At 34.3% G+C, this 10,942-nt stretch overlaps 1 pseudogene; it reads left to right on the top strand.

Moving 5' to 3' along the window:
- The first annotated feature begins 1,363 nt into the window (after window positions 1-1,363).
- LOC129521170 (protein MEMO1-like) lies at window positions 1,364-2,498 on the top strand (annotated as a pseudogene).
- Window positions 2,499-10,942: the final 8,444 nt, after the last annotated feature.

Raw genomic sequence — 10,942 nt, 5'->3', positions numbered from 1 at the left:
AGAAGTTTCAAGATGTTTTTGTTGTTGTTGTTGAATTGTATGCTTAACTTGAACATGTCAGAGTCACATTTCATTCATATTGAGAAGCGGGAAGTGGAGTTACTTCTACAGAGCATGAACTAGGAGAAAGAACAAGTACTAGTTCTATTTTTTTGTCATACAGTTTTTTATGTGTGAGTAGTTGTGACTATAAATTTAAAGGGGGGTGAGATGATTTGGTGATGGGCACTGAAGGGGCACTTGACGGGATGAGCACTGGGTGTTATACTATATGTTGGAAATTGAACTCCAGTAAAAATATTTTTTAAAAATTTATGAACACTACTTATCCTTCTTCTCTGAACATAAACTTAATAATTATGTTGGATCTCTGCTAAATACAAGGGGCTTTATTAAATTTTTAATATCTTGGGGGAAGGGAGGGATGGATGGACTCATTCAACACTAGTATGAAAAACTTCCATTAAAAAAAATTATTGGGGATGCCTGGGTGGCTCTGCATTTTGGTGCCTGCCTTCGGCCCAGGGTGTGATCCTGGAGACCTGGGATCGAGTCCCACATCAGGCTCCCAGCATGGAGTCTGCTTCTCTCTCTTCCTATGTCTCTGCCTCTCTCTGTTTGTGTCTTATGAATAAATAAATAAAATCTCTAAAAAATTAAAAATAAAAATAAATAAAATTAAATTAAAAAAAAAAAAACGTTAAAGGGGCAGCCCCGGTGGAGCAGCGGTTTAGCGCTGCCTGCAGCCCGGGGTGTGATCCTGGAGACCTGGGATCGAGTCCCACATCGGGTTCCCTGCATGGAGCCTGCTTCTCCCTCTGCCTGTGTCTCTGCCTCTGTCTCTGTGTGTGTCTCTATGAATAAATAAATAAAAATACAAAAAAATAAAAAAAAATGTTAAGGTAGTCAGTCAGCCTGAGGGAAAGTTCTACATACATGGGAACCAAAAGGTGGAATAAAATATAAGCAAGTGAGATGGGAATGGCTCAAGGGAGAACCTGGGGAAAGCTGAAGTGTTTGATCTATGTAAAGATCTTAATAGGAATTTTAAGCTGATGAGGCCAAAAGATTGAATAAACTCTCTCTGGGAACCTCCTACCATTTACTTGGTCATTTCATTGCCTTATATTCATTTCAAGACAGCTTAGTAATTAAATAAAAGAAGAATGAGTACCTTGGAATCATAATTAATAATCACCTTTAATTATTTATGAATAATATTATGTATCAATTCGGTTGGCCATAGTGTCCAGGTCTGTGCTCAAACATTATTTTGGATTTCTGGATGATCCTTTGCCTGGGATTAATATTTTAATCTGGTGGGGGTGTGGGGACACCTCGGGAACAGCAGTGAGTGGAAACCATGGCCAAGGGCTTTCCTGGCTCCAACATAACTGCTGTGGGCCCCATTTTCTGGCAGTCCCAGGAGTTTGAGATAATTGTTGTTGCTGCTGCCACCACCCACGTGGTCATCTCCTCCTCCTCTTGGACCAAGCTGGTCTCCATACTGACACCTCCTCCTGGGCTGGACTTGTAATGTTTTGTACCCTCTTCAAATTGCTCCTTGTGCTGGCACCTCCTCATTCATCTCGTACACTGTACGTGGTGTAGAAACCAAGATGTTCAACCAAGTGGTCTTCTGAGAAGCTAGACAGTTACTCTGGGAGCTGGGACACAGCCTCAGGACCACAGGGGAATGCACAGCTAGACGGTTGGCTTTCACAAGTACAGTATACAAAAGACTTGCTAGGGCCATTATTGTTCCCCATGCAGGATATATGTACTGTGCATCTTGTGCTGCTCATGCTTATTACCAGGAGAACATTCTGCCTGCAGGCCTTCTCATCATAGGCCTCTTTCTAAGTTCCACTTTCCACTTTCCAGTGTGAATATATATATATATATATATATATATATATATATATATATATATCACCTCTATATGACTATTATATTGATCAAAAGATTTGTGGAGAATTATGGAAGATAGGAATGTTTGAATGAATATCTCTGCAGACAGATGAAGATGAACACAGCATTGAAATGCATTTGCCATATGTTATAAAGCCATGGAAAGCAATGAAAATGAGTTTACCATTATTCTTGTTTTGGTTGGAGCTCTGAGTGACTCAAAAGGACAGGAATTTGGAAAACTCTTCAGTAAATATCTAGCAGCTCCTCATAATATCTTTGTCATTTCTTCTGATATCTACCAGTGAGATCAGTTTCCTTTACAGTTACTATGATGAATCCCAGGAGGAGATTTATAGATCTTTTGAATATCTAGATAAAATGGGTATAAATATTATAGGACAGTTAGACCCTGTATCTTTTAGCAATTACTTGAAGAAATACCATAATGCTGTATGTGGAAGACATCCCATTGAGTGTTATTAAATGCTATCACAGAGCTCCAAAAGAATGCCCAGTCAAGCCAGTATAAAAACTGGCAAGATGGTTCAGTGAGTTATGTAGCAAGGTTGCTCAAGGCCCAGTGAAGCTCTGAATCCTCAAGGATGCCACCTGCACTTATTCATTCTCTGCCCTTACCACGGTCCTGGTTTGAGGAGATTCTGAAACCTCAAACCAATAGAACTTTCTTCTCTTTTCTTTTTTTTTTCAAAATTTTATTTATTTATTTTAGAGAGAGAGACAGAGACAGCATGATCAGGAGCAGGAGCAGAGGAAGAGGGATAAGTGAACTTCTTGCTAAGCACAAAGCCCAATGCAGGACTCAATCCCTCAACCCTGGAGATCCTGACCTGAGCTGGAATCAAGAATGGGATGTCTAGCCAACTAAGCCACTCAGACATCCCTCTTCTCCTCTTTTCTAATAGATGTCCTTCCTTAATTTCAATTCATTAAAAAATGCTTTATAGTGAAGAGAGGATGGCATCAAAATATTTTGATCAAAAAAGAAGGCATGACTGGGTAGTTAAAAGTCAGTTAAGTGTGGACTCTTAATTTCCCTTCAAGTAATGATCTCAGGATCATGAGATTGATCAAGCCCCAGGTCAGGCCCTGTGCTCAGTACAGAGTCTGCTTGAAATTCTCTCTTTCCCTCCTCCTCTACCCCTCCCCCACTCTCCCTTTCTCTAAATACATAAATAAATCTTAAAAAAGTGGCAATGTAAAGGTCCAGTCATGGCAAACGGTTTTCTGAAAGTGACTTGTAAAGCATTTATCATATCCCAAATTTGCACTCTTTGTACAGCTGTACACATATATTTCACTTTCAGAATAGTTTTGCAAATTATACACAAGCAAAAAGGATAAAAGCTTTTTAATAAAGAAATTTCTTTTATAAATGATCTTTATTGGAGTAAAATAATTGACTTGTTATAGTCAATTATTATCAATGTTGTACAACAGATGCCTTCTATTCTTGTTACTAGTAAAGGGTTACACAACTCAAAAATAATTTTAAATCTGTGGACTTTGAGTAAAACAAATTGCCTTCCATAATGTGGGTGCCCCTCATCCAATCAGGTGAAGTCTCACAAAGAACAAATGATTTACCTCCCCTGAACAAAACAGAATTCTGCTGACAGATGTCCTTCAGAATTTAACTACAACATAGGCTTTTCCCTGAATCTCCACCTTTATGGCCTTCAGAACCAAACTGCACATTTTGGTCTTACCACGCTCCACAATCATATGAGACAATTTGTGAAAATAAATCTTATTTATATTCACATCCTGTTCTGTTTCTCTGGAGGTTGCTGATAAATAAATCATGTATTTATAAGTTAAGTTCATAAGGCAATTCATTATTTTATATATCAATGTTCTTGCTAAATATTAGTAACTGTTGATGGACACTGGTATAAGGGTAATTTCTTAGCTTCTATTGAAAAACTCCAAGTACTTTTTCAAATGCATTGATATATCACTTTTAAGACTTCCAAGTATTAAAAATATACAAATATACATTATATTCCTCATATATTACAATATGGTCAGACAAAGGAGTTAAGCAATGAAAAAGTAGGCATTTTGGGACAAGGCAATCATAAACTTAGATTTTGATATTTAGAATTTGAAGTCACATTTCTGACTTCCAGGTCGGTGATCTGTCTACATTATTATACTGTATTGTACTATTTCTCTCAGTTTAATTTTACTAGAGAAGTTGGATGTAAATTATTCTCTGTGGAAAAAAATCTGTGCTATTTAATCTTGGTGACTATTTAAACTATTTTTAGAGAATTGCCTAAAGTTACTAGATTTTCTCATATAGTTCCTTACAATGAGATGTACCTTTCAGAAATGTTCAATAATCTCTTTAATACTATACTATTTAGTGCATTAATGAGCACTTTAATCATGCAATTTTAATTCTTTTCATCTCTGGTAATGATCTTATTACCTATATCCATATTAATGAATTTCTTCCTAGTAATGATCTACTTTATGGACCATTTAAATTTAATGTATAATATATTTTCAATATGTCTTTAATACAGAGCTTTTAAGTTTCTTTTCATAATAAATTAATTTATTCAGCTGTACTAGTTAACCTTTGAATTGGTTTCCAAAGGTTTTCTATAGGAATGACTACATAATAATCAGTTTGGGATGAAAATGCATATATTTCCTTGGAAGTACTAGTTTATTTATATAGTTACAGAGGAAATTCTTTTCTTCAAATATGGCACAGAGTGATCAGACTCTCAATGTGGATTTATACTAGTAGAGTCCAACCAGTCACCTATTGAAAGGGAGTTACATTAGAACTGTTGATATTCTTCCAGCATTTCTATCATTAAATTTAATATTTTCTATTGTATTAAATTATATTTAAATCCTAGATATGAAACAAGATAAATAATAAAGAGCAAAGGAAAATGTTGCTGTTTTAAGCATGAAATTATTACAGAATGTATGAGATTTTTAGATTACCAATTATTTGAATTGTATGAATATCTAGAACTTTGAACTTTATTTGTAATTAGTTTAACATTGGTAATGTAATCATTTATACACCTTATGACTAAATACTAAATAATATGTATCATTTTTACATCTCATGACTAAATAATATGTATCTTTCCCTCAATTCTGATTCAAATGTGCTGGGTTGAGTATAACACAAAGTTTAAGGAAATCAGTGACACTGTTACCACTTTTTGTCATAGTGTCTCTTTTGAACAGAGATACTAAAGTTTTAGTATAATCTCTTCTTCATAGAAAGTTAGACTTGTGCCACACTGTCAAATCCCAAGAAGTGAAAAATATTTTTTACCTAGAGTTCAGGCTGATTCTAATTCAATTTCTGTCAATAGAAGACATTTTGTGTACCTCACATAAAAGTTCTATTTTTTCCCATGATGAATTTATTTGACTCCCCACCTTTCTGTTGTTAAAGTCAGTTTAAACTTACCATTACTATAACCCAAGTTAACTTAATTGACTTAATGCTTGTGCAGCTGATTTTAAATCTATTCAGAATAATAGTTTACTTGTGACAATTCATGTTATCTTCTCTGCCAACTCTGTGGCTTTTGTATAATGGTAAAAGGACCCAATCTAAATAAATTTTCTTTCTGATCCAAGCCCTTGGGCTAATGTGATGTTCTAAAAGACACTTTTGTGATTTGTGTGGCAATTACAATTGTGAGTATCCTGACTCTTTTTTCTAATCAAATTCCATCAATAGAGATAGATAATATTAGATCAATACATATTTGTAGATTTACTTTAAAAAATCACCAAATTCAAAGAAATCTAATAATAAATATTAACTGAATATTGATGAATAGAGGTGTTAATTATCTTATTTCATTTCCTTTACCTAAATGCTCTTCTGGTTAGGTCTTTTTTTTTTTTTCTCACTTGCTTACTAATCCATCCTGATCAAATTCTGATTGACCCCCAAAATAATAAAGCTGAATCATGCCTTAATTACCTGTCAGATATTCTTTTTTTTTAAAGATTTATTTATTTATTTATTTATTTATTTATTTATTTATTTGTTTATTTATTTATTTGAGAGAGAGTGACCAGGACCAGGAGAGGCCGAGGATCGGACCAAGAGAATCTCAAGCAGACTGCAAGATCAACTCAGAGCCCAATGTGGGGCTTCATCTTCAGGACCCTGAGATTATGACCTAAGCCAAATGCTTAAAGGACTGAATGACCCAGACACCTAGAGGTGTTACTGTTTCTAACCCCAATTTGCAACTACTGTGCTATGACCCAGTGATGGCCACTAAAATCTTTAATCGTTCATATAATGGTTAATTTTATGTGTCAGTTTGACTGAATCACTGGGTTGCCTGGTATCTGACTGGACATTACTTCTGGGTATGTTTGTGAGGGTGTTTGTATATGCATTTATCATCTGAACTAGTGAACTGAGTAGAGCAGATTGCTTTACCCACTGTGAGTAGTTATCACTGAATTCACTGAAAACCTGAATAACTCTGGTCAGAGTAAGAGAGAATTTTCTCTCTCAGCCTGATTGTGTAAGCTGGAAGTCAGTTCTCCCTTGCCTTTTGACTGGGACTCTCTGGGACAAATTTGGACATAAGGTCACCGTAATTGTAGGCTATTATAACAGCTTTTATAAGGGGAAAAGAGGAGTCATTGCAGTTTTGAGCTGCGAGTTACATGATCTAACTTGAGCTTTTTTAAATAGCTGCCACACAATAAATATTATTTGAATAAATGATAGATTACTCTGGACGCTGAGTTGTTACTAAACTCTAAGGGCAGGGGTGATGGTGGTGTAGATATGAAGGCAGTAGAGCAGTTAGGATGCACTATAATATAAATCAGGTAAAAGATTCTGCTTGGACAATAGTTATAGCTATGGAAAAGGTGAAATATGGTTAAATTTTGGATTTTGAAGGTAGGACCTGAAATATTTCTTAAAGAATTGGATAAGATACAAGAGAGAAGAGCCATAAATATGTCCAGGATCTTAGGTCTAAGGCGACCATTAAATGGTATATGAGAGATTGTAGACCTAAAAGGTTTGTGAAACAAATATCAGAAGTTTCATTTGAAATTTTTATTAGGGGATCCCTGGGTGGCGCAGCGGTTTGGCATCTGCCTTTGGCCCAGGGCCCGATCCTGGATACCCGGGATCGAATCCCACATCAGGCTCCTGGTGCATGGAGCCTGCTTCTCCCTCTGCCTGTGTCTCTGCCTCTCTCTCTCTCTCTGTGTGTGACTATCATAAATAAATAAAAATTTTAAAAAAAGAAATTTTTATTAGCCAAGTGGAGGTGTTGAGTAGGGAGTTAGATAACTTCTGTCTCTGGTTAGATATATACTGAAATTAAAAGATAATAATAACTTGGAGTTGATATGGAGTGGTTTATAAAAGCCATGAGACTAAATGAGATTGCCATGAGAAGAAGATCACATATCAAGAGCTTTCCATATTTTTTATTCAATAATTATATGTTATGTCAAAAAAGGAATAATGTGCAAAAATATATTTATTAAGAAACCACATAAGTGATCAGAAATTCATAGTGTGATGATCATTGCAAGATAAATAAAAAAGGCATCCATTTTTTTTCTGAGACCACATTTGATGCTCTCTTTCTTAACAGGTATTTTTCCTCATGGTACAAATTCCATTTACTTATCATATATAATTTATTTTAGTTTTAAAAATTTATTTGTAAGATTAAATGTGCTTAGTCTTGTGCTGCAACCATTTTTTCTCATAATTATTCTTCATTTTAAGAAATGTAGAAAGGCATACAACTGGAAGGATATGAACAACTATAAGAAAAAAAAAACATTCAAGTGTCTACAAAATTGTTAGACCCTTTATATAAAATGGGCGACTGAGGGTTAAATGTGTAATTAGCTTCCAAAATTCTTACTGAACATGAATTGTAAACTTGAATTCCAGTTAAGCACTCTGATTCGAAGTTCAAACTTTCTTCTTCCAAATCAAAATCACCTCCCCAATTATTTCCTATTAAAAATAAATCACTCCTTCCTCTCCTTCATCAATAATCCCTGGCTTAATCCAGGACCTCAGGCAGCCTTGGTGGTTTAGTGGTTTAGCGCCGCTGTCAGCCCGGGGTGTGATCCTGGATACCCGGGATCGAGTCCCACATTGGTCGCCCTGCATGGAGCCTGCTTCTCCGTCTACCTGTATCTCTGCCTCTCTCTCTCTCTCTCTCTTTCTGTTGTGTCTCTCATGAATAAATAAATAAGATCTTTTTTAAAAAATCCAGGATCTCTGCATTTCTCATGTATATTTTGCAAACTGTTACTTGACTTTTCTCCAGTTTTCCTTATTGTGGTTTCTCCCATTCCTTCATCTAAATTGTACCAGAGAAATGTGTTTGTAATGTGTTACAGACTTTCCATCCTCCTATTTAAAATTTCCCTTTCCTGCAGAATAAAATACAACTATATTTGTAGGGTGTAAAAGATTCTTTGGTTGTAGCTAAATTTTAATCTCATTTTTTTCTATTCTGTTACCCATTTTATTCTGTGACACATTTTATTAGTTTTAGGTGTAGAACATAATGATTTGAAAAATGTATATATTATAAAATTATTACCACAATAAGTCTAAAATTCATCAGATATAATTACACATTTTTTCTTGTGATGATAATTTTAAAAATCTGCTCTTTTAGCAACTTTCAAATATGCAATATAGTATTGTTTACTATAGTCACCATGCTGTACAGTACATCTTCAAGACTTATTTGTCTTATAACTGGAAGTTCATACATTTTAAGCCTCTTTCCAATTTTTCCCATCCCTCACATGCTTGCCTATGGAAACCATCAATCTATTCTCTGTACCTATGAATTCAGTTTTAGTGGATTTTTAAAATTAGATTCCACATATAGGTGAGATTATATAGTATTTTTCTTTCTCTCTCTGACTTATTTTTCTTAGCATAATATTCTGAAGGTCCATCCATGTTGTTTCAAATGGCAAGATTTACTTTGTGTGTGTGTCTAAATTATATACATATATATACTATTATAAAAATTATATTATATTATTATAAATTATATATATATCACATTTTTTATCTGTTCATCCATTGATGGACACTTTGGTGTTTCCATGTCTTGGCTACTTTATATAATTCTGTAATGAACATGGAGGCACAGATATCTCTTCAAAATACTGATTTTTTTCTTCTAATAAATACTTAAGAAGTAGAAGTGCTAGATCATATGATAGTTTTATTTTTAATTTGTAAAGAAACCTCCATACTGTTTTCCATATAGCTGTACCAATTTACATTCCTATCAACAGTACACAAATGTGTCCTTTCTTCATATCCCCTCCAACACTCATTATTTCTTGTCCTTTTGAGTAATAGCCATTCTAACAGATGAGAGTTGATATCTCACTGTGCTTAGGATTTGCATTTTCCTGATGATCAGTAATGTTGAGAATCTTTTCATGCTTCTGTTGGCCATTTGAATATCTTCTTTGGAAAAATGTCTATTCAGGACCTCTACCCATTTTGTAATCAGATTGTTTGAGGGTTTTTTTCCTATCAATTTGTATGTATATATTTTGAATTTTAGCCCCTTATCACATATATGATTTAAAAATGTTTTTTCCCATCCCGAAGTTGTTTCCTTCACTGGGTAGAGCTTTTTAGTATGATACAGTCCTACGTGTTTATGTTTAGGTAATCTATTCTCAATTGACATTGTGTATGGTATAAGGTAGTAGCCCAAATATATATCATTGGCTTCTTTGTCATAAATTAATTTGAACATTTTTATGTGGGTTCATTTCTGGGTTCTCTATTATATTTCATTAATTTATATGTCTCTTTTTATGCTGGTACTATACTATTTTGATTGCTACAGCTTTGTAATATAGTTTTAATCAGAAAGTGTGATGCCATTAGCTCTGTTCTTTCTCAGAATTTCTTTGGCTATCCAGGGTCTTTTGTGCTTCCATAGAATTTTAGGATTATTTGTTTTATTTCTGTGAAAAACTCCATTGGAATTTTGATAGGGATTGCTTTGATTGAATCTGCAGATTGTTTTTGGTTGTATGGACATTGACAACATAAATTCTCCCAATACAAGAGCATGGAATATCTTTCTATTTATTTGTGTCTTCTTCAGTTTCTTCCCTCAATATCCTGTGGTTATCAGTATATGAGTCTTCCACCTCCTTAGTTAAATGTATTTCTAAGTATTTTATTTTTTTTGATGCATTTGCAAATGGTTTTGCTTTCTCAATTTCTCTTTGTAAAAATTTGTTATTAGTATATAGAAACACAACTGATTGTTGTGTATTTTGTATTCAGCAAATTTGCCGAATCTACTTATTATTTTTAATAGATTTTTATGGATTCTTTAGGATTTTCTCTACATATCATATAATCTACACATTTTAGTATCATTTTTATCCACTGAGTTACCCATTTTTAATTTATGGTTCACTAAATCGTTTGTAGTTACTTATATTGGCATTTATCTTTATATTTTCCATCTTCTTATATTATGCACCTTTTCTGATATGTTAAGCTTTACTCTTCAAGACAAAACATTCAAGACCTTTTCTAAAGTCCTTCCCTGGGGATCCCTGGGTGGCTCAGTGGTTTAGCGCCTGCCTTTGGCTCAGGGCGCGATCCTGGAATCCTGGAATCGAGTCCTGCATCGTGCTCCCTGCATGGAGCCTGCTTCTCCCTCCTCCTGTGTCTCTGCCTCTCTCTATATATGTCTATCATAAATAAATAAATAAATCTTTAAAAAAAATAAAGTCCTTCCCTGATGCCACCTCTCTCTAAAGTGCCAAGTTAGCTAAATCCTATATGCATATGTTCTATATATACTGAGTATAGTTATGCATTACTTTTTACTTTTTAAAATTTCATATGTACATGTTTCATTTATTTAACTGATTACAAGTTTCTCAAAGTCCTAACTTCTCTATTTCTGCAGCTGAGTACATGAAGAACACTTAACATAGTTTATTT

Source organism: Nyctereutes procyonoides, unplaced genomic scaffold (genome assembly GCF_905146905.1).
Source record: "Nyctereutes procyonoides isolate TBG_1078 unplaced genomic scaffold, NYPRO_anot_genome, whole genome shotgun sequence".
In the NCBI taxonomy this organism is placed as follows: Eukaryota; Metazoa; Chordata; class Mammalia; order Carnivora; family Canidae; genus Nyctereutes; species Nyctereutes procyonoides.
Note: the sequence above shows the minus strand (reverse complement) of the source record. Positions and strands in the feature narration are given on the sequence as shown.